Source organism: Bactrocera oleae, chromosome 3 (genome assembly GCF_042242935.1).
Source record: "Bactrocera oleae isolate idBacOlea1 chromosome 3, idBacOlea1, whole genome shotgun sequence".
NCBI lineage: Eukaryota > Metazoa > Arthropoda > Insecta > Diptera > Tephritidae > Bactrocera > Bactrocera oleae.
In genome coordinates, this window is record NC_091537.1 from 46588325 (window position 1) to 46605614 (window position 17290).

Genomic DNA, 17290 nt, shown 5'->3' on the forward strand with positions numbered 1-17290 from the left:
CTTAGAAAAATGGAAAAACTTTAATTGCAGAAATCTGACTATAAGTAATTATCTTAAACCACTTTTGAATCATCATGACTCTGGAATTTATTGCTCGTGGCGCATTTATTCAATGAGTTTTCGAACTTTTAATAGTTTTCAACCTAACTGTTATATTCGGAGCGGGCCTGGTTATTACCTGATTATACCCATTTTCTCATTGTATAAAGCAGTGCTAAAAACTTCTTCTGAGCTTATGTGGTTGAGTTAGCTTCAGCGGTTTGGAAGATATGTACATTAAACCATTTACGGGGCGAGGCCACCCCCTCTTTAAAAAAATGTATAGCCCAAAGGTGTCCGTCGCTATTGTGATCTCCTCTACAAAATTACAGTTTTGTATCTAAATTTAGTGCTTTGTTAAAGAACTTTATATGTTTTCATTTAACGGCACTTTCGAGGCGTGGCAATGAACCCATTCTGCCCACCGGCAATACCGACCACCACCTTAGGCGCCAAGGAACACGTTAACGAAGTTCCATCAAGATATCTACATTTTTACTCAGGTTATCACTTGCACGGACGGACGGATAGACAGACAGTCATTCGGAATTCAACTATTCTCGTCATTCCGATTATTTATATGTATATACAGTACCCCGCCAACCCATTAGAAACATGGTAAATATATACAACAATTTACGAATAACGTACTGGGGAAGGTTGCTAGGCGAATAATTTGAATTTTTTTTACTGCTGAAGCATTAAGTAGGTTGTGCACTACATATTACTCCGAGCCAAATATAAAAAAAATATCCCGTTGTAATTAGCGGGACTTAAATACGAAATCACGTTGAAATGTTAACTTCACTTGTGGTTTAGCACTTGTGATTTCTGGTTCATCAGAGATAAATTGTGTGGCGCAGTGGAAGAAATCGAATTTTTTCATATCATTAATTATTATTTCGTAGATTCCAGAGTATTATTTGTTAGGTAAGTATTTTTTGGAATTTTTCTGAAGCTTTACAATATAAGCAATGAAAAATATACTTTTTTGGAAATGGAAAAAAAGTCGGACATTTCAAACGAAACCCTATAGAGAAATAGGATAAAATTGAAGTGAATGCAGCTACTGTTACACGGGTAGCGAAAATTGTGCACACGTTCAAAAAAGGAGCTGTTGCTCGCTCAAGTAAGCGGCAAAATGCTGCCCAAAATAGGAAAATGTTTGCGCGCATTCGACGTAAAGTAGTGAGGCTCGCTCTAGAAACGCGTATTAAACCAGCTAGAGAAATTACAAAGGAGCTAAATTATGCCCATGTTAAAATATCGCATAAAACAGTTGAACGCATCTTATTAGAAAATAACCTTAAATGCCGCCATCCAGACAAGAAACCAAAATTGACCAAGTGAATGAAAAATCAACGGGTAATATGAGCTAGGCTCCATCAGAACTACACATAGGTAGATTGGAACAAGGTAAACATAAAAAGTTATGAACTTCCCCCGAAAGTCCCCCATTCAAAGTTAACCTGTTATTTAACATGATTTTCTTCTTAACAAAGATTATCTTCAGCGACGAGTGCCGGCTAGAAGAAGTGACAGAAGCCATTCAATTTGTGCGCGTAGACCGTGTGAACGTTATGCGGAGAAATGCAGCTGCTAGCGAGCAGTACATCAATGTACTTCGACGTGTTTTTGTACCATATTTGGCAAAATTGAGCCCTCCAGCAGCTCAATACACATTTATGCACCATGAGGCGCCAATTTTAGCCATTTTTTCGGTGAGGAAAGGCAGCCAAATACATTCAGGTGTTTGTATTAAAAAATGATACGAAAGAATTCAAATTTCATTATTCGACGAAAGGGTGAAATGATTACAATCAAATGTGGTATCTTATTAATTAATATTGAAGGTCATAGGCTACTATATTTTACTTCGCATTAAGAAAAAAGTCATCCTTAAATTAAAAAAATGAGATATAAAAATAAAAGGTTAAATTTAATATATAGTGTTAATGTGGAAAACGTCAACTAAAGGATCGAAATTCTTTATTTTAGCAATTCATTCGTGCTACATATCATCGTAGTAGCCGCTGTACTCGGTATATACAAATTACACGTGGTTTTCAACATTCGTTCGAGACCTTCTTCTTATCAACTTCTGTCGAAGTTACCCACAGTTCGTCCACTATTGCAGATCTGTCTTTGCTACATCTACAACAACATCTTCATATTCTCCATTGCTCAGGTACTCGTATATATATATTTTTTTGTGCCTTCAAATGCCTACTAACAATAAAGCCAATGTGCCTAACATGGCTGATGAGGAACAATAAACTTTGTCCTCGGAAATTCAAACGCGTTCAACGATTATTAACTTCTTCGTTCAACCTACATAGTATGAAGCAACGAATTACTTGTGAAGAAGTCGATACTGATTCGCATGTTCTCGAATGTTGATTGCAAATTGTTGAGTCCTATTTTCAACATATTGGCGACGTCCCGCACAATATTAAAGCTCTTGCTCCGTTAGACAAATAGAGAGCAAAAGTTGAAGAAACGTACATTTCAACAAAATCAGAAATATTTTCGTTAATTAACTCTAGAAAAGGCCTTCACTTAAATTTCCAAAATTTGACGGCAAATATGTGGAATATAAACGCTTTTTCCGCACCTTTTGCACGATGACCCAACAATGGCAAAGGTGGACAAATTTAATTATCTTTTAAACTGTGTTTCAAGACCAGCCCATAGCGTAATCGAACCCTTTCAGGTAACCGAAGAAAACTACCCGAAGGCTATACAGCGGATCAAAGAACGGTAAGACAATAATGAATTCATTTTTCAAGATCACATTATATCGCTTTTTAATGTTCCAGTCGTGAAAAGATCTGACGCAGGAAGTCTACGTAATATCATCGACACTGTTGCAGCGCTACGAGGTGCGATACTCTCGTTGGGCTCAGAAAGCCACATAATGAATTCAATGTTAATTCATATCGTCTTAATTGAAATTGATTCTGATTCAAAATTGACATACAATACAAAGTATTAGAAACTTGTCAAACGGGGAAAACTTAATGGTAACACAGTGGGATTGTAAGCTACTCGGTAAGAAAAATTATTAATTCGTTAACGCGTTGTGAAATTGTATATTGTACATTGCAATAATGCAGAACATAGCCTAAGCAATTGTCCTTCATTTCTACAGTTATCAGCTAAGATGCGTTTTTATTGGGAGAAGCAATATGCTATTGCTATTGCATCAATTGCTTACGCAAAGAACACAGTATCTAAATGCCCATTGAAATGTCGTTGCCGTATATGTCTTCAATCACACCACTTTCGTCTGCATTTCGCCACCGTTGGAGCTACAAATTACCCCATTGTACAAAAGTTAGAACCTAAAGGAAAAGAACAAACACCTATGCCGTATACTTCGTCGAATCCATCGCATCATTCACCAACCAATCCATCAGTTTCACTCATCGCATGCACACGTAAAAGTGCGATAATACCAACAGCCTTAATTTACATACAGGATAAATTTGGAGTGATGTAGCCAGCTCGTAAGTTATTGGATTCATGTTCCGAATTAAATCACCAAGGAAACAGCGAAGCGGTTGCAGCTTAAAATGTTTTTCTCACATCATGAAGTATTAGGTATTTCAGATACTCATTCTAATTCAAAGTATGCAGAAAATGCGAAAATCAAATCTCGTATTGCAGATTATACTTGTATATCGCAATTTATCAACACTTCTCAATGGGATATTCCTGAAAACATTCAGCTTGCGGATCCCTACTTCTACAAACCGCAACGTATAGATTTATTGCTTAATGCAGAAATATTTTTTGAAAGACTTCAAAAAGGCACAATCCCTCTTGAAAAATCAAATCAAGTTGGATTGTTAGTGGTAATTTTTAAACGCCACCCGCCCATCCATTCGGAATGTTATTTTGTACAAAATTCAAATAAATCGAACATCGCTTCGATTCCTCAACGTTTTTGGGAAATTGAAAATTTTACTAAAACAACAACATTTCATTCAAAACGTTCAAGTGAAGAGTGATGGACGTATACAAGTTCGGTTCCGATTTAAGGTTTAGTCTACAATATTACGCAACTCTTTCTACAATGCCAGAAAGACATTTCATAGAAGAATACATTGAGCTTGGGCACATGGTTGCCATAAAAAACTTTGATTTAAATACAATAGTTCTCACTTTATAACTCCACATCATTGTATACTCCGTCCACAAAGTTCTACGACCAAGCTTCGGGTTATATTCGATGCCTCTGCGCGCCCTACTTCTGATTGCTCATTAAATGAAATACTTATGGTTGGAGCAACAATTCAACCAGAACTAATGATGACATTATTGTCATATCGCTTGTATCCAAAAATGTATCGGAAATTTTAGATTGACGAACAAGATCAACGATATCAACTTATTTTATGAAGAAGCGAAGTCAATAAAGATGCCTTTCCACTAGCATCGTCTCCTATTTGTGAAAGGTTTTATGTTGACGATTTTTTAACTGGTGCAGAAAGCATAGACAATTTACAAAAATTAAAAATTAAAATTATAGAAGTTCCTCGTTCTCTATATTTTTCATTAGATTCAAAACACACAAAAGCTACAAACTGCACACAATCTGCAATATGTGGATTCATCAAATTACAAGGCCACAAAAGTACTTACTTACCACAAAATTATCTTTTCTATAACTTGATCGCGAACATCAGTCGCCATATCGCTTATCCTGCGTTGAATGGTCACAGAGAAGTAAACTTTTAAGTTTCTTTACCTCTTGTTTGCCAAACATAATTTCTGCCATATCTAAAGCCTCTGGAAAAATCAAATTTTTGTCAATATCGTGAGGTTTTCCAGCTTTAACCACACGAAGCGCTACTCGATAACTACACAGAAACGCTTTACGTTGGACATTTGTTCTATGGCATGATGTTAAAGAGCTTTTAATTTTCTGTCAAAATAATCCACGGGTTTATTTTTCTCATTTGGATGTTTTGTATTCAATGTGGCATAATAATTTTGATGGCTTCATGCTTTCTCTTGATAACAGTTCAAAGCAAATAACGCATTGTGGTTTATTGCCAAACACATTATATCCGAATTTTAAATAATCTTCATCGTAAAGCCGTTTTTTCTTTGATTTAGTTTCATCGCTCCCACCAGAAGCTGACGGTTCTGTTGGTCTTTTTCAAAATATATCCATTTTGAAACTATAATCACTTCGCGTAAAAACAATGCTGGTCCTTGACCAACAATAACCTACTGACGAGACGTTTGCAAGTTCTGCACACGCGTTCGCCGCTTCACATCCCATGTCGCCCCCGCAACCCTCATTGCCTCTCGCTCGCACATTCACTCCACCCGCATTCGCGCGCCGCGCATTTAAAGGTCGGCGGCATCAGCATCAGCTGTACGTTACATCTGTGTGAATTGCGCTATCAATATTATCGAACACGTATTCAGTGTACAAAAATGTATTTTACGTACTTAATTATATATTTTTCCTGAATCCTAGTTAACATAATAACGGTACTTTTGTAGGGTATAAGTTTAATCTTTGTGGCGTATTAAAACTCATATCTAAACAAAAGTAAAGGTTAGATGGGTCGCGAAAAACACAGGAACTAATACAAGCTTTGAAAAATTGTATTAATCCGATTGTAGTTAATTGTTTACTATATGAACTTCCAATGATTGTAAAAATTTAAAATAGAATTCTTACTGAGTTCCCGGCCGTTAAAATTCGGCATACAAAAAACAAGTCATAGATATCTTCGAGGATATCAACGAGGACAACCAAAAAGAAACTTTAAAAATATTATATAACATAACAGAGCTCATCGCTTATAACGTGAGAACATTCAATAAGTTTTAGAAAACTACTATTTTCCATGCATACGCCAAAACGTAAAAGCAAAGTATCAAGTTGCTGAATTTGTAGAGAGGCCAAATACCAAAGGCATCCATCAAATCCAGGAATTGGTGAAAGTCCTATTCCAACATATCCTGGAGAAATTCTCCATGTGGATATCTACTCTACTGATAAAACCCATTTTCTCAGTTCGTTAGATAGATTTCCTAAGTTATAGCCAATAAAATCAACAGCTATAGTTGATATAAAAGAGCCTATGAACTTTAATTTTTATAAAAACACCAAAACTTAAGTTTGCGAGAATGAAAGATCACTAAATTCTGAAACAATTAAGGTAATACTGAAAAATCATTTTGGAATAAAAATTTACACGACATCTCTTACTCCAAGTACTACCAATGTTCAAATTGAAAGATTTCACATTACTCTTACGGAAATAGAGCGCTGCGAAAAATACTCCTTGTGACAACTAAATACAATCGAACAATTCACTCAGTCACTATAAAAAAGACCGATAGACATAATTCATTCAATTTCAGAAGAGCGTAGAAATAAAATACGAGGTAACTTAATACTTACTCAAAAAACAGACCCTCAATGACATAATGCAAACCGACAAAAGCGACAGTATAACCAAGGAGATAGAGTTTTTGTTAGAACCAACAAGAGAATAGGGAACAAATTTTCAAAGCTTTGTGTTGAGAAAATAGTGCAAAAATATCTAAACACATTTGAAATGTTTTGTAATTAAATACCCCAAAATAGCTAGATTTTGCAATAATATACAGTTGCTACCTGTGATTCATGATGGAAAATTAGTCTCTCTGGAAAAAGTCGTTGTATCCAAATATAGTGATGGAAAAGTACGCACAGTTGTGCATTTTTCCGCCCTTCTAACGGTAGTCGGCACTTTGCGCATAATCGACTACTTTTTGGCATTATTTGATACATTCTCGTATGTATGTATATCTAAAATCTCTTCGTAGTAAAATCTTTATTTCCGACTTAAAAAATGCGATATTTTTAAAATTATACAGTATGACAGCTCATACAAAATTTTTAATAATAGTGAAGGTAACTTCGAGATGATGAAAAAAATTAGTTGAAAAATATTAAAGCGGGAAGTGCGTATTTTTAGCACGTTGGATAGGTAAATTTCGAATAGTGGGCCTGTCTACAATGCACGTATTATTTTTATACTCTTGCAACATGTTGCTACAGAGTACTACGCCTACTTCCCATCTAACACAATTTTTAATTCCATCTAATTCTTTCTGAATGTATCGGGAGAGAATCCTTCTCTGATAATAGTATGCCTGCATGGCAAAAATTAGTTAAATCGGATCAAATAATTTCCGTAGCCCCATATACCTAATATAAAAATTTTAGAACAGCCATTTGGCTTAGTATCGTATATATCGGTCAAAATCTACAATAACATATCTTAGCAATAGTAACTGCACGTATAATATTGAATATACTACAGTTTTATGCCAAAAATATGTTAAATTGGTCGGGGAATCACTCCAACTCCCATATACTACAAATAGTGATGCTATATTTTATTCTAACAAACCTTATGCCGAATATTTCGGTGAGTGAAATTGATTGAAAATATGTAGTATATTTGATCAATGTCAAAAGTTAGTGTAATCGGCTCAGACCCTTTCTGCCCTATATAGTGATTTCCGACCTTCCGATTACCACCTATCTTTAAGCCGTTCAGGTTGGTTAAAATGTGGGACATTTTAATGATATTCAAACAAAATATCTTACATATTAATTAATATATACGGTATAAAGCCAACGTAACGTTTGAAAATATTTTATTAGGTATATGGGATATAGGAGTAGTATTGACCTGATTTTATCTTTTTGACACTACCACACATTATTAAATGAGTTAAATGAATGAGTTTCATTAAGATACCTCACATGTCATGATCAATATAAATCTGCCGGACGTTTAAAAATGCTGATATTTGTTAAATGGGGGCTAGGGCAAGTTTTCACGCCATTATATCCATTTTAGACAAAAAGATGCACCGTCATTAGAAAACCAAGCTTACTTAGTTCTATTAAGATCACTCATATATTGGCCGATACATGGAGAATAAAGTCAACTGGAAATTTCAAAGTCTTTAGATTTGGTATATGGTGGCTAAGGGAAGTATTGACCCGATTCAACCCATTTTTGACAAACATATATACTATTATCAGGAAACGATTCTCTAAAGGGCATTATTTGTGCAAAATCTTATCCCCATATATTCATTGGTGGTTGATTTATATACCGGAAAGTAAAAGAGTCATATGAAATTTAAAGTTGTGCTCTTTGGTAAGTAGGCGTGTCTTTTGACCGATTGCGCTCATTTCGCACTGTAACATACGAATGTTAGGTGCCAAATTTGATTGAAATTGGTTTAGCAAGTACCACGATATATAATTTCACCACTGACGCTTTTATTTATTGAGTTATAGCATTTGATAAACCGATTAATCCCATTTTTACGCTTTCAGTAGAGGTGCTGAAAATATATGCTCTGAGCAAGTCTGGTTGATTTAGCTTTAGCTATTAGTGGGTGGGGTCAGGCCCACTTTTTCAAAGTATCTCAAGCAGAAGATGCCCTTCCCTAATGCGTTTGCGTTACACCAAATAACAGTCCCTTATCTTATTCCATAGCTTTGTTATGGCACTTTAAACGTTTTCGATTAATTGCGATTTGTGAGCATGGCAATGGTCCATTAACAACAAATGTAACATATAGGAAATATTTTTGAGACCAATCGGAAAAAAATATCATTGTAATAAATACTGAATTTATTGCAATTGGCATTCAAAAACCGTGCAGAAAACATAACGAAATACATATACCATATACATACATATGTATGGTATGTACTTTTATACTCGTACAGTGAACCAAAAAAAAAATTGTACAGGGAGATGGTTTGACTTTAAAGTGACCTATCATCTAAAGTATTAAAACTTTTTAATTGCATTCAAAAATGAGAAAAACGTCGGCTTATAAATTTTCATAATGTTGTTGAAATTTATTTTTAAAAATTCAGTATTCTTCATTAAACAAAAAAAATTACTTCATTTTCGAAATCAAAAAAAAAACTTGTACAGTTTGCATAACTTGACATTTTCACTCTCTGTATGAAAATTAATACTTTTTATGTGCACTTTTGTCCTCTATCATGATATTTAGTCTTTTATTCATAGAGTGCAGCAAATTTTGTGTAAGTTTAGGAGGTATATTAACCCCTAACATAATTTTTGCTATTAACTTTGTGCTCTCCTAACTTGGTCTCCATATAGCCCAAAAAATATTCAATGAGATTGAGGCATGTTCTCTGAGAAGAATGTGGTAGCACTTTTTTACGTTATACAGCCAGAGGACGTAAATGGATGAGAAGGTGCAAATTGAATTTTGTATAATGCTCGACTGGACGGCTAACAAAGCTGAAAAATTCCGATCAGGGAGTTCCATCGTTTTCTGTAGTATTTGCTGTTATATAGCAGAAATGAAAATGTATTCCAACGTTTTCTGGCAAAATACGTATCTACCAACAAAGAGAGAAACTTGAAGTACTGAAGAAAAAATACAAATGCCACATCACATATGCGTGATTATTTTTTGTCATACCTATAAACGATTTTTATGATGAAAAATTGATAAAAATTTGATTTTTTGGCACAAATGCGGCATGATAAAATGCGAAAGATTAAGAAAATATATTTTACTTTTTTATAGTTTTCTAATTTCAGTTGTTACAAAATTAACAATTTATATGTGTACATATGTACATCAATATGGAGTTCATTTCCATTCTTTGGTATGTAGACATTTAAAAATAGAGTCTTTGATATTATCACTTATCAATAAATGTGCGCGCACTGCTCTTTATGTAAGTATGTACGTACAAATATGCGTGTGACCTTGCAAAATAATTAATGCATACACAAATCTATATACATATAAGCGTACAAATGTAAGTATGTCAGCCAATAGGAAAAATACAAAGATTGTTATACAAAAAGAACAGTTGTTTCATATAGCATGAGCAGCGTCAGAAATCAATATGACAGCCACATTGACAAGCGTCTTTTCGCGACGATGGCAAAAGCTAGAAATCATAAATTGAACAACTAGCTGGTATTCCCTCTACAAGGGAAAAGTGACAACCCTGCAAGCCCACAAAACACAAAAAAAAGTGACAAAAGTGGCAACAAAGCTTTTGTCGATTTAAAATATTTTACAGTTCTAAAATATTTTTCCGTGACTCGCAAAAATCTTCGTCAATATGTTAGCATGTTCATATTTAAACATATGTACATATTTACAATGATTTGTAGGCAAAGCTGTTAGAGCGGCAAGGGAAGTAGTGACAATCGGCAAGCGTTCGTTTATTTTTTCGGCACATCTCGGAATTTCTACCAACAACACAATGTGGTAACGCTTTGTCGTCGCGTCAGTCCTTCGGCAGATTGACTTTTTGACATGAAAGCAAAAAACGTGAGCTTCGGTCATTGGTTGACCGTGTACATACTTATGTACATATGTATGCGATTTTTAAACAAATTTACAAGTATTTTTCTTTCATATTTCTTTACATGTACACATGATATGAAAATGCCGACGGCAAAACACAATTCTGTACTTTTATGACTCCATAATAGTGTCAAGTACATGAATTTTATTTATAATATATTTTTTAACTTCATTAGTAATAATTTAAAAGTATTTTGATATATTTCTCATAATAAAGTAAAAATGAATTAACATAAAATAATTTAAAAAATAATACAAAATAGTTCAATAAAAGGGAATATATTTGGCATACTTATCATATTCTCTTCAATATTCGCCGGTTGGTTGTGTTAAGAGAGCGTATGTGCACAGATTCATCGCTGTTATAAAAGCTAGAAATGTTGTTTGTTTCTCCTGCGTGTGAGGTGAACTCCTTGATAAAATTTTACAAATGTTCGCCGTCGAACCTGCACCTTTTCGTTCTTCTAAGTTCTCTGGTTGTACCAGAGAATATAATATATGTATATGCCAAACTGGGAATATTGATATGCCATTTGAAACATATTCCCTTTTATTGAACTATTATTTATTATATTTTAAATTATTTTATGTTAAATGTGTTGTTGTTGTGTGATTTACTACAAATCTAGGATTTGTCAATTTGGCTGCCATATTGATTTCTGGCGCTGCTCATGCTATTTGAGAGAATTGTTGTTTTTGTATAACAACGTTTGAATTTTTTCTATTGGCTTATATACTTACATTTGTACGCTTATATATAATATGTATACCTTCTGCTCAACGCAAAACGAGACTTTATCCATAACTCGACAAGGACATGACATATGGCCATACTTTTTTTTGCTTAGGTTGGCAGGACTATTATATGTTTACATGTCAAATTTGAGCGCGATCTGTCACATAGTTTTTTTTTACGGCACTATAAACAAGTCAACCTCGAGTGTGTTTTTCGAATTTTACTATGGAAATTAACGTTGAGCAAAGAAAGTTTGTTATTCCAATGGAATAAGTGCGACGGACGCAATGAAAATGTTGCAGAAGGCATATGGGGAGTCTTGCCTATCACGTGCACGTATTTTTGATTGGTATAAGTCGTTCAAGGACGGCCGTACATCGCTGGAGAACTTGCCCCATGATCGTCGTCCAGCAACGTCAATAAACGAAGAAAACGTCGAAAAAGTAAAGAAAATTGTGTTGGAAAATCGTCGTGTGACTGAAAGAGAGATAGCTAGTGAGCTCAACATATCAAATGGATCCGCTCATATCATTATTCACGATGTTTTGGGCATGAGACGTGTGTCTGCTCGACTTGTTCCAAAATCCAGCTCATACGTCTCGTCTTGTACGCGATTATTTGACCAAAAACAACGTAAATATTGTTCCGCAAGCACCGTATTCACCCGACATGGCACCGTGTGACTTTTTTCTTTTCCCTAAACTCAAATTGCCGCTTCGTGGAAAGCATTTTCAGTCGATTGAAGTCATAAAAGAGAATTCGAAGAAGGAACTGAAAGCCATACCTAAAGCGGCCTACCAGAAGTGTTAGGAAGATTGGAAAAAAGGTGGCATATGTGTATCGCCTCTAATGGTGACTATTTTGAAGGGGATAAAATAAATAATGAAGAATAATTAACCGTTTTTGTTGTTTGAGCCAGTCTCGTTTATATTTGAGCAGAAGGTATATGTAGATTTGCGTATGTAGTACTTATTTTGCAATGTCATATGCATATTTGTACATACATACTTACATATAGAGCAGTGCGCGTATTTATTAACAGGTGATAATATATTATTATATTATATAATATAATACTATGTTCGTACCGAATTGAAATCCTCTTGAAAACACAATTTGTGGATTGTGGAACCAAAGTCGTTCTGACCGACTTTGTTTGTTTTCGATGAGTTTTCATTGACAGTTCACATATCTATTTGTTTACATTAGTTATGTACCCTACAACAACAGTGACGGCCATCTGATGGGTAATATGACAGTCAAAGCTGACCATAAATCCGTCATAGCTGAAAATTGTCAGTTATGACTGAAACGCTATCAGAAGTGAAAAATTCTTTTGCGCAGTAGACAATATAATTTTTATTTCTTCAAAAAAATTGCATACTTTTAATCAAAATTAGTTATAATAATATACTTAAATATAAAACAGGAATGCAACAAAAAATATAATAAAATATGAAAATATAAAAATAAATTTTCACTTGATGCCATCTCCTCCTCTCAATAGCTCTGCGTACGGCTTTCTCCAATCAGTAGATAGTTCTGAATTTAAAAATGCAAATGTAAATTAACAGTACTGACATATCAAATGTGAGTGTATTGGTGAACCCATCAGCAGTTTCTTGTAGGGTACGTTTAGTCCAATTATGGAACAAATTGTCAACTGACATTTAATAATAACCCAACGATTACCCTCCTCCCGCCCAACCGACGCGAGGGGCGCAATCCGCATGCGTGCGGAATTAGCCGAGTCAGAAAAGGCAAGAGAGTTTTTTAAGTGTTGAGATCTAAAACTGCTCAGCTACAGAAACCAAAATTTCAACAGTCAAGATTTAAAGTTACAATATAATAAATTGTTACATTTTCATTTATTAAGAGAAAACAATAAAACCTTCTTAATTTTGAAAAGTGAGTCAGATAAGTCAAATGTGCTGGAATGAGAATTAAAATCATGAAATATACGGCGGAATGGCTCGTTTAGTTCAAAATTTGATCTACAGGATTTTAGCAGTAAAGGTCTAAACTGCCTTGAAAGGCGAACTGGGATATTAAATTTAAAAGAACTGCACACTGTTCCATTCAAAATTTTCACTAAGAATATTATGCCAAGCATTTCCCTACGACTAGAAAGTGTAGGTAGATTAATAAGTTTTAAACGATTAGTGTATGGAGGTAGACTTACTCTAGAATCCTATCGGAACTGCGCTAAGGCGAAAAGTAAAAATTGTTTTTGAACAGACTCTAACTTGTCAGAATGGATTTGGTAGTTAGGGTTCCATACAACAGAGCCATATTCCAATATAGGTCTAACCAAAGTTGTATAAAGTGTTTTAGTAATATACGGTTCTCTAAATTCTTTAGACCAACGTTTAACAAAACTGAGGACAGCTTTTGCTTTCAAGACCATGGCCTCAATATGAAGACTAAAATTAAGCTTAGGGTCCATATTAACTCCCAAATCAACATAGTTAAAAACTTGCTCTAGAATATGGTGTTTTATTACATAAGAAGAGTGGTGCACAGATCTACGGGAAAAGCACATCATCGTACATTTATTGAGATTCAATGGCAAATTATTTCTATCACACCGTGCAACCAAATTGTTTAAGTTTGTTTGCAACAGACACCTTTCTTCAGTTGAAGTGTATCATTTAAGCTTTATGTCGTCAGCGTATAATAAAATTTTTGAGAATTCTATTTCTGAAGAGATATCGTTAATAAACAACAAGAACAGAATCGGGCCAAGATGACTACCTTGCGGAACACCTGAAGAAACATTAATTGTATCTGAAGATATATCCTCAAATATCACTCGTTATGTTCTATTATAAAGATAGGAAGATACCCATTGAAGGAATCTTAGCTGAAAGCCCAGCAGATCAAGTTTATGTATGAGAATCGAGAGATTTACTTTATCGAAAGATTTGCTAAAGTCTGTGTATATAACATCCGTATGTTTATGTTCCCTAAAACCCAATGATACATGGTTTACAAATTCAAGTAAGTTTGTTATAGTCGAATTCCTTTTAGAAAATCTAGGCTAAGATGAGGAAATTAACGGAGAAATCGAAAAGGTTATATGGTCAGTGAATATAGCTTCAAAAAGTTTATATATATATAGTTATATAATATATATGTTTTAATGTTGTCAATGTTGGATCTAAATCCTCTTTTAGGCAAAGGAATTATAAATGACTGTTTCCATATTGAAGGAAATATAGCGTGTTTAAGAGAGGTATTAAATATCCTTGTCAAAGGCAAGTAAATATATTTGGCACTATTTTTTAGGAAACATGAGGGTATCATGTCTGGGCCATAACTAAAAGATGGTTTTAACTTATTTAAATTAAGTAATAATTAATTGGAGCGTTAATTAAAGTATTCGAACACAGCACGTGCTGATAAGAAACAGTTTTGGAAGAATTATTACAGTAGTTTGACTTGAAAAATTCTGCAAACATATTGGATATAATATCATTGTCACTTGAAATGATAGATTTGTATTTCATCGCGGACGGAAATTTGGAAATCCTGCGTTTGGAGTTGACGAAATCATAAAACGATTTTGGGGTACTTACAATATTCTTTTTTACTTTATTTAAGTAATTTTTATAACATTTTTTGTTTAGGTCAAAATATTGTCGACGCAATAGAGAATATTTAGAATAGTCGACAAGTGAACCAGTTTTTTTAAAATGTTTAAAGGCTCGAGTTTTTCTGTTTTTCAATTTATATAACTCTTTCGAAAACCAACGGACTTATACTTTTACTTTTATTAACAATTACTATTGGAACATACTTTTCAAATAATTTCGTAATAATATTATTAAAATGAGAGACACTCAATTCAATGTCACCATTATAATTAGGCCATATTATTGTAGAAAGTTCTGTATTTAACGTTTTAAAATTAGCTTTTGCAAAGTTAAACCGAGTACAGAAGCACGAAGTTTGATGATTATTATCCCGTACATTGCCTGAGATTTCGACAGATATTTCCAAAGCAGGATGATATGAGTCCCCTGGTAGAACAAGAGGATTACTCCGAATAACGGAACACTTTGAAGAGGTATCAATGTATATCAAATCTAAGTATTTACCAAATTTATTCGGAATTAAAATAATTTGGTTCAGACCAAACTCGGACATTTTTTCGAAAAACTCATTAAAACATGACCGATTGCAAATCGGCACGATATAGTCATCGAAAGGTTTCCACGAAGCACACGGTAAATTGAAATCACCTAATACAATTATTGAATCTGCATTATTTGCCATCGAGGTAGCACTATTTATTAACGAAGCATGCTGCATGTATACAGATAAGTCCGAATGGGGTATATGATAGGGTTAAATAAATAAAGCAACAATTAACGTAGACTCTATTACATTTAAATTTAAATGAGTCGGCCCCTGAAACAAGAACATTTTCAGATGGGATAGAGGAATGCAGTCGATCACACCTAAAAATTTCAAATTCGCTGTTTAAAATCTCATTATCAAAAATGTGAGGTTTTAACCAAGTTTCTGTAAATCCAATTATATGGTTAAAATTGGAACTGTTCAAATACAAGTCGGTTAATTTTGTATTAAGACCTCTAACATTTTGATAATAAATGCTTAGCGAATTTCTACCAATCAGTTTTTTGTATCGATTGTTGCTTTTGGTAATTTAACAATGTTTTCCTCAGTTTGACTTCTAAGTTTAGGTTTAAATTCGCGTACAAAAGCCCCAGGTGGCCAGAATAAACTATCTAAGATCTTTTTGAATGTTTCAAGAGATACGTCTATTTTAAACGATGATATACTTCTATCATAATTGAAGTTAAATTTACGGATATTGATATCATCGATTTTTAAACGTAACGAAATGTAAGATTTAATGTCCTCCACCAAGGTATCTTTGGCAAGTCTCGAAATAAATATAGAGTTTTTAGGTGGAATAACTATCAAATTATTAACTAATGCTACTAAGTTATTAGGGGGGGCGTCTGGAATTGTGAAACACTTATTACTATTAGATAGAGCTTTTGGAGAATTGAGCTGTTTGGAAGTTGACGGCTTATCACCTTGAGGGCAAGGAGAAGAGAGATTTATTAGGTCATTGGCAGGAGACGTTCTTTTATGTACAGAAGAACTTAGTGTTATTTCATCGGAAGGACGTTTACGCTTAGGAGCAGGTTTAGAGGATTCGTAAGAATCATTCAGGCACTTAAAAGATTTGAACTATTTTTTATAGTGCCTAAATTTTTCAGTGAGGGTTACAAGATCTCGACCGATTTCGTTAAAGCCATTGCGTGTCTTCCTATAAACTTTAAACGGATCGATTTCAATACATCTATAACTTAAACAAGACCAACGCAATCCCTTACAGTCGAGAATAGAATCTAAGATTCTACCTGTCAGTCCACCACATTTAATATGGGCAAGCCCATCACAAAGCCAGCATGAAACGTAGCGATCTGACTCGCCTTTAATGTTACGATTGGGGAAGTTACAAGACATAATAAAAAACAAGAATGAAGATCAAATAAAAGAGTAAGTAGAACAAAATTTAATAGGTATAAAATAAATTAGTGTGTTAATAAAATATTAATAATAATAAATTCAATTAAGAACAAACGCAAAAATAATAGCAATTTTTTTATCAAAGTTTAAAACCAAGACAGTTTTAAAAAGCAATAGCGAGCAGTTTTAGAAGCACTGTAACAAATAAAAAGCTAAACGCAACACAGCTGTGAATAAAGAAGTAAATGAGATAAATAAAGAGAGGAAATAGAATAAAATAAAACAAAATGAAACAAAAAGCTGACTCGGCACCAAAAATTCGAAAGTTCAAACTTTTTAATACTGCACAAAACTTAGGAACATTTAATACTTATCTTGCAACACAGAGTTAAATCACTAAAAGTTGTATTTAATCAGTAAAAAAAATCAATTAAACTTGAATAATTTTGTAAAATAAAAACACAAAAGTTCACAGCCAAAAAATTACAGCTTAAGAGCTTGAAGTGTTGCCACCTTTCCTATTTAGGGCTGGCACAATATGTCTTCTAATAATATCGATTAAACTAGAGCAGGCACCGATTATAATGACTGGAATGA

The 17290-nt window shown here is 33.9% G+C and overlaps 1 protein-coding gene and 1 long non-coding RNA gene across 4 annotated transcripts in view; one reads left to right on the plus strand and one right to left on the minus strand.

Moving 5' to 3' along the window:
• The window catches only part of LOC106622921 (BTB/POZ-zinc finger protein abrupt), a 254260-nt gene that overhangs the window by 182988 nt on the left and 53982 nt on the right, over positions 1-17290 (minus strand). The gene's annotated exons all lie outside the window — the stretch shown is intronic.
• Positions 786-7835, plus strand: LOC106625359 (uncharacterized). Of its 2 annotated transcripts, XR_001331078.3 has the most exons (6): positions 786-969; positions 1049-1455; positions 1542-1971; positions 2038-2799; positions 2859-3090; positions 3191-7835. It is a non-coding gene; the product is annotated as an uncharacterized lncRNA (long non-coding RNA). The 2 variants fall into 2 exon arrangements; XR_011395227.1 differs by lacking the exon at positions 786-969 and having other exon boundaries at positions 992-1455.